Below are 8,079 nucleotides of genomic sequence, written 5' to 3'. Positions count from 1 at the left end.
AGAGCTACCGACCCATTTCCCTCCTGCATCACCTACAAGCTCTATGAGAGGCACTAACATTTCTGAACAGACTATATTTACATCAATATGTCTGGGTCCCCACCTACTCACTCAGGGTTGACGTGTCACACCTGCAGTGATGGGAGGGGCACCAAAATGTGGTGTTTTGATTGGTTGATGGGGGCACTCCCTTAGTATAAAAGTGTATGTTTTGTGTACACATGACCTGATGAAGATCAAATAGATCGAAACGTTGTCAGTATTTCAATACAGAACGTTTTTTTTTATACCTGTGATGTGCGGGCTCCATCCAATACCTACACCAGTTGTGATGCAACAGAGTTTGCTGTGACCGTTGTGAATTATGGGTGGTGTGGTCTTTGCCAAGACGGTGGATTGTGGCTCATGCCTTCCTGCTGTTATTTGTCATGTTGGTGTTCTCTATATCTTTTCGTCCTGGACATGACGTTAAACTGTTCCGTTCGAGAGGACCGGCGACCCTCGAATGTAAACAGGAGTAGCAGCCTCTCTTGTAGGTGATGCAGAGGAGGGAAATGGGTCGGTAGCTCTTTGAGGATGATGGGTCTTTGCCAGGTTTGGGGATTGCAACCACTTTGGCCTTTCTCCAGACAGAAGGGATGGTTTTCTGTGCCATGCATGTATTCAGCATCCTCACGAGCCAGGTCTTTGCGTTAGGTTCCAGGTGCTGTATAATTTCTGCCAGTATGTCATCAATCTCTGCTGCTTTTCCGGGTTTCAACTTTCCCATTGCAGTTTCGAGTTCTTCTAGGTCGAAGGGTTTGGTTTGAGGGCTGGCTGATTGTGGTTGGTCTGATACCACTGTGCGATGGTATTCTCCTGTGGGTCGGCGGCGGTGTTGGTTACGACTGTTGGCCACCAGTTGTGATGCAACAGAGTTCGCTGTGACCGTTGTGAATTATGGGTGGCTCCCTGAGGTCCTTGATCGCCATTGGGTCCAACAGTGGTCATTGAAGCGTGCGCACACATGCACCTACACACGCACAGGCGCACATGCGTATGCACACCTGGACCTTTAAATGAACAACAACACAAAAACTAAGGCACTGGTGTCGGACTTCTGGTTTACCGGAACGGGGTTCAACTCCCTGCAGTGCCCTGCTCAATGTGTTGTATTTCATTCATTGGTCCATGGTCTCAGAGGTCATTGAGCGGCGCGCTATAGTGCGCGATTCTTCATCATTGTTGAGGATTTAAAAAAAAGGTGAAAATCAAGGAAAAGCAAAAGGCTATAGTCCATGGTCACGGACCACATACTGGTCAAGGTCATTTATACTGGTGAAGATCATTTACTAGTCTTATGAAGGTCATTTATACTGGTCAAGGTCATTTACTAGTCTCATGAAGGTAATTTATAATGCCTTCCTGCTGTTATTTGTCATGTTGGTGTTCTCTATATCTTTTCGTCCTGGGCATGACGTTAAACTGTTCCGTTCGAGAGGACCGGCGACCCTCGAATGTAAACAGCCACGAAAGGAAACTATGTGTGTGTGAGGTGTTCTCTATCATTTCATTCCAGTACTACTACTTTGGGTAGTGGCTGGACGTTTGTGTAGATATTGAAAAGGAGGGGGCGAGCAGGCTACCTTGTGGTAGGCCGTTCTTTTGGGCTTTCCATTTACTCCTCTGGTCATTTAACTGGACATAGAAGCGCCTGTTGTTGAGGAGGCTTTTCCTGACCATTGTGCGGTGTTGGACAGTGTCGTAGGCAGCAGAGAGATCTCTGAATGCTGCTCCAGTTATTTGTTTTCCCTCAAACCCATCCTCAATGTGTTGGGTGAGGTTGAGCTCTGTCCAGCACAGGAGCGGCCAGGACGGAAACCAGCTTGGTCTTTAGTCAGCTTGGTGTCTATGAGTGGCAACGAGGCGTTGGAGTAGCAGCTTCTCATATAGCCTTGTAGGTGATGCAGAGGGAAATGGGTTGGTAGCTCTTTGTGGATAATGGGTCTTTGCCAGGTTTAAGGATTGCAACCACTTTGGCCTTTTCCCAGACAGAAGGGATGGTTTTCTGTGCTATGCATGTGTTCAGCATCCCCACAAGCCAGGTCTTTGCGTTGGGTCCCAGGTGCTGTAACATTTCTGCCAGTAGGTCATCAATCCCTGCTGCTTTTCCGGGTTTCAACTTTCCCATTGCAGTTTCAAGTTCTTCTAGGTCGAAGGGTTTGGTTTGAGGGCTGGCTGATTGTGGTTGGTCTGATACCACTGTGCGATGGTATTCTCCTGTGGGTCGGTGGCGGTCTTGGTCACAACTGGTAGCCACAAAAGGAAACTATGTGTGTGTGAGGTGTTCTCTATCATTTAATTCCAGACTTTCCTTCGTTCATTCCCAACTTCACTGTCTATCTCCTGTGTTCTCCATTCATCTTGAGTGATACACAGTCGTCTGATGTGCGGGGGGAGGTGCCGGCTAGCGCATAAAGGCACGGGACAGGTGTTGTCTTGACGCATCCCGTGTTGATGCGACAGGTGTCATTTAGGGCTGTGTCGACCAATTTGGTGTGACGTGATCGGCTCCAGCTTGAGCAGGCATACTCTGCTGTAGAGAAAGACAGGGCCATGGCAGTTGCACAGATTGTTTGTGGGTCTGCGCCCCTCTTGGATTTCACTAGTTTTCACAGGATGTTATTGTGGGTGTTGACCGTGGCTTTTGTGTTCTCCAGGTGTTTTTTGAAGAAGAGTGTCCTGTCCAGTGTAACTCCAAGATACATGGGGTGGGTATGGTTGGAGAGTTTGTGACCATCCCAAGTGACGCTCAGTTCTTTTTTCGCGTCTCGGTTCCTCAGGTGGAAGCTGCATAGTTGGGTTTGTGTGTCTTTCTTTTTCTGTCTTTCTTTCTTAGGACGGAGATCAAGGTAGACGCCGTTGGAAGGCTCAACACAAGCCGGTGCCCCTAGAGATCCATCCCAAAGCTTCCCTCAGGGAGCCCAGCATGCCAGCTAGCCAGCAAGCCTGCCCAGTCAGCGAACGCAGCCAGTCAGCTCCGCCAGTCAGCCAGTGTAGATAGTCAGGCTGCCAAGCCAGAGCATATCAGCCCTTGCAGTCAGCCACTGCAGCCATGCCAGCCTTGCTCAGTCAGCTCAGCCAGGCCTCTCTCGAGGCCTGGCTCTCTGTCTGCCTGGCCCGGTCTGCCCCGCCCTGCCTTGCAGCAACAGAACCAGCCTTTCTGGCAAGCCAGCCAGCTCAGAATGCGAGCTGAGCAAGCCAGTGCAGCAACAAGCCCAGACTAGGTTACTGCAGCCTTACTGTGCAGCCACAGCCACTCAGCGGAGATCAGCAGGAGCTGGCCAGGCTCCAACCCTTGCAGCGCAGCCTTAGGCCGGATAGTCCCCCTGCCTGCACTTTGTTGCCTTCCTGGCCTGTCTGCCTGCCTAGGCGCCTCGGTCTTCCTGTCTGTCTGCCTTGGCCTGCCTGTCTGAAACTGGTTAAGACTAACTGCGTGCTTGCCAGCTGCGCTGGCTTGCTGAGCTCGTATTCTGAGCTGGCTGGCTTGCTAGCAAGGCTGGTTCTGTTGCTGCAAGGCAGGGCAGGGCAGACCGGGCCAGGCAGACAGAGAGCCAGGCCTCGAGAGAGGCCTGGCTGAGCTGACTGAGCAAGGCTGGTATGGCTGCAATGGCGGACTGCAAGGGCTGATATGCTCTGGCTTGTCAGCCTGACTTTCTACACTGGCTGACTGGCGGAGCTGGCTGGCTGCGTTGGCTGACTGGGCGGGCTTGCTGGCTAGCTGGCTTGCTGGACTCCCTGAGGGAAGCTTTGGGATGGATCTCTAGGGGCATCGGCTTGTGTTGAGCCTTCCAACGGCGTCTACCTTGATCTTCATCCTAAGAAAGACAGACAGAAAAAGAAAGACACACACAAAGTCAACTATGCAGCTTCCACATGAGGAAGGCAGGCAGGAAGGCAGGCACGCAGGCACAAGCTGCCTGCGTGCTTGCTTCGCCCTCCAGTTGCTGCTCCAGTTATTTGTTTTCTCTCAAACCCATCCTCAATGTGTTGGGTGAGGTTGAGCTCTGTCCAGCACAGGAGCGGCCTGGACGGAAACCACCTTGGTCTTTAGTCAGCTTGGTGTCTATGAGTGGTATGAGGCGTTGGAGTAGCAGCCTCTCTTGTAGGTGATGCAGAGGAGGGAAATGGGTCGGTAGCTCTTTGAGGATGATGGGTCTTTGCCAGGTTTGGGGATTGCAACCACTTTGGCCTTTCTCCAGACAGAAGGGATGGTTTTCTGTGCCATGCATGTGTTCAGCATCCCCACGAGCCAGGTCTTTGCGTTAGGTTCCAGGTGCTGTATCATTTCTGCCAGTATGTCATCAATCCCTGCTGCTTTTCCGGGTTTCAACTTTCCCATTGCAGTTTCGAGTTCTTCTAGGTCGAAGGGTTTGGTTTGAGAGCTGGCTGATTGTGGTTGGTCTGATACCACTGTGCGATTGTATTCTCCTTTGGGTCGGCGGCGGTGTTGGTTACGACTGTTGGCCACCAGTTGTGATGCAACAGAGTTCGCTGTGACCGTTGTGAATTATGGGTGGCTCCCTGAGGTCCTTGATCCCCATGGGGTCCAACAGTGGTGAAGCGTGCACACACACATGCACACATGCACCTACACACGCACAGGCGCACATGCGTATGCACACCTGGACCTTTAAATGAACAACAACACAAAAACTAAGGCACTGGTGTCGGACTTCTGGTTTACCGGAACGGGGTTCAACTCCCTGCAGTGCCCTGCTCAAATGTGTTGTATTTCATTCATTGGTCCATGGTCTCAGGTCATTGAGCGGCGCGCTATTGTGCGCGATTCTTCATCATTGTTGAGGATTTTTTAAAGGTGAAAATCAAGGAAAAGCAAAAGGCTATAGTCCATGGTCACGGACCGCATACTGGTCAAGGTCATTTGTACTGGGGAAGATCATTTACTAGTCTTGTAAAGGTCATTTACACTGGTCAAGGTCATTTACTAGTCTCATGAAGGTAATTTATACTGGTCACAGTCATATACTGGTCACGGTCATTTCTACTGGTGAAGGTCATTTATACTGGTCAAGGTCATTTGTACTTGTCAAGGTCATTTATACTGGTCAAGGTCATTTACTAGCCTTATTGAAGGTAATTTATACTGCTCAAGGTCATTGATATTGGTCAAGGTCATTAAGTGGCACGCTATAGTGCGCGATTCTTCATCATTGTTGAGGATTTGAAAAAAGGTTAAATCGCAGAAAAGCGAAAGGCTAAAGTCCATGGTCACGGAGGGCATACTATAGTATGTTGTTTTTCATTTTTTGGTGGTGTGCGGGCTCCATCCAATAACTACACCAGTTGTGATGCAATAGAGTTTGCTGTGACCGTTGTGAATTATGGGTGGTGTGGTCTTTGCCAAGACGGTGGATTGTGGCCCATGCCTTCCTGCTGTTATTTGTCATGTTGGTGTTCTCTATATCTTTTCGTCCTGGGCATGACGTTAAACTGTTCCGTTCGAGAGGACCGGCGACCCTCGAATGTAAACAGCCACAAAAGGAAACTATGTGTGTGTGAGGTGTTCTCTATCATTTCATTCCAGACTTTCCTTCGTTCATTCCCAACTTCACTGTCTATCTCCTGTGTTCTCCATTCATCTTGAGCGATACACAGTCGTCTGATGTGCGGGGGGAGGTGCCGGCTAGCGCATAAAGGCACGGGACAGGTGTTGTCTTGACGCATCCCGTGTTGATGCGACAGGTGTCATTTAGGGCTGTGTCGACCAATTTGGTGTGACGTGATCGGCTCCAGCTTGAGCAGGCATACTCTGCTGTAGAGAAAGACAGGGCCATGGCAGTTGCACAGATTGTTTGTGGGTCTGCGCCCCTCTTGGAGTTCACTAGTTTTCACAGGATGTTATTGTGGGTGTTGACCGTGGCTTTTGTGTTCTCCAGGTGTTTTTTGAAGAAGAGTGTCCTGTCCAGTGTAACTCCAAGATACATGGGGTGGGTATGGTTGGAGAGTTTGTGACCATCCCAAGTGACGCTCAGTTCTTTTTTCGCGTCTCGGTTCCTCAGGTGGAAGCTGCATAGTTGGGTTTGTGTGTGTCTTTCTTTTTCTGTCTTTCTTTCTTAGGACGGAGATCAAGGTAGACGCCGTTGGAAGGCTCAACACAAGCCGATGCCCCTAGAGATCCATCCCAAAGCTTCCCTCAGGGAGCCCAGCAAGCCAGCTAGCCAGCAAGCCTGCCCAGTCAGCGAACGCAGCCAGTCAGCTCCGCCAGTCAGCCAGTGTAGAAAGTCAGGCTGCCAAGCCAGAGCATATCAGCCCTTGCAGTCAGCCACTGCAGCCATGCCAGCCTTGCTCAGTCAGCTCAGCCAGGCCTCTCTCGAGGCCTGGCTCTCTGTCTGCCTGGCCCGGTCTGCCCCGCCCTGCCTTGCAGCAACAGAACCAGCCTTTCTGGCAAGCCAGCCAGCTCAGAATGCGAGCTGAGCAAGCCAGTGCAGCAACAAGCCCAGACTAGGTTACTGCAGCCTTACTGTGCAGCCACAGCCACTCAGCGGAGATCAGCAGGAGCTGGCCAGGCTCCAACCCTTGCAGCGCAGCCTTAGGCCGGATAGTCCCCCTGCCTGCACTTTGTTGCCTTCCTGGCCTGTCTGCCTGCCTAGGCGCCTCGGTCTTCCTGTCTGTCTGCCTTGGCCTGCCTGTCTGAAACTGGTTAAGACTAACTGCGTGCTTGCCAGCTGCGCTGGCTTGCTGAGCTCGTATTCTGAGCTGGCTGGCTTGCTAGCAAGGCTGGTTCTGTTGCTGCAAGGCAGGGCAGGGCAGACCGGGCCAGGCAGACAGAGAGCCAGGCCTCGAGAGAGGCCTGGCTGAGCTGACTGAGCAAGGCTGGTATGGCTGCAATGGCGGACTGCAAGGGCTGATATGCTCTGGCTTGTCAGCCTGACTTTCTACACTGGCTGACTGGCTGACTGGCGGAGCTGGCTGGCTGCGTTGGCTGACTGGGCGGGCTTGCTGGCTAGCTGGCTTGCTGGACTCCCTGAGGGAAGCTTTGGGATGGATCTCTAGGGGCATCGGCTTGTGTTGAGCCTTCCAACGGCGTCTACCTTGATCTTCATCCTAAGAAAGACAGACAGAAAAAGAAAGACACACACAAAGTCAACTATGCAGCTTCCACATGAGGCACGCAGGCACAAGCTGCCTGCGTGCTTGCTTCGCCCTCCAGTTGCTGCTCCAGTTATTTGTTTTCCCTCAAACCCATCCTCAATGTGTTGGGTGAGGTTGAGCTCTGTCCAGCACAGGACGGGACGGAAACCACCTTGGTCTTTAGTCAGCTTGGTGTCTATGAGTGGTATGAGGCGTTGGAGTAGCAGCCTCTCTTGTAGGTGATGCAGAGGAGGGAAATGGGTCGGTAGCTCTTTGAGGATGATGGGTCTTTGCCAGGTTTGGGGATTGCAACCACTTTGACCTTTCTCCAGACAGAAGGGATGGTTTTCTGTGCCATGCATGTGTTCAGCATCCCCACGAGCCAGGTCTTTGCGTTAGGTTCCAGGTGCTGTATAATTTTTGCCAGTATGTCATCAATCCCTGCTGCTTTTCCGGGTTTCGAGTTCTTCTAGGTCGAATGGTTTGGTTTGAGGGCTGGCTGATTGTGGTTGGTCTGATACCACTGTGCGATGGTATTCTCCTGTGGGTCGGCGGCGGTGTTGGTTACGACTGTTGGCCACCAGTTGTGATGCAACAGAGTTTGCTGTGACCGTTGTGAATTATGGGTGGCTCCCTGAGGTCCTTGATCGCCATTGGGTCCAACAGTGGTCATTGAAGCGTGCACACACACATGCACACATGCACCTACACACGCACAGGCGCACATGCGTATGCACACCTGGACCTTTAAATGAACAACAACACAAAAACTAAGGCACTGGTGTCGGACTTCTGGTTTACCGGAACGGGGTTCAACTCCCTGCAGTGCCCTGCTCAATGTGTTGTATTTCATTCATTGGTCCATGGTCTCAGGTCATTGATCGGCGCGCTATAGTGCGCGATTCTTCATCATTGTTGAGGATTTTTTAAAGGTGAAAATCAAGG

Source organism: Protomyctophum parallelum (assembly GCF_964188405.1).
Source record: "Protomyctophum parallelum genome assembly, chromosome: 9".
NCBI classification, from domain to species: domain Eukaryota; kingdom Metazoa; phylum Chordata; class Actinopteri; order Myctophiformes; family Myctophidae; genus Protomyctophum; species Protomyctophum parallelum.
Note: the sequence above shows the minus strand (reverse complement) of the source record.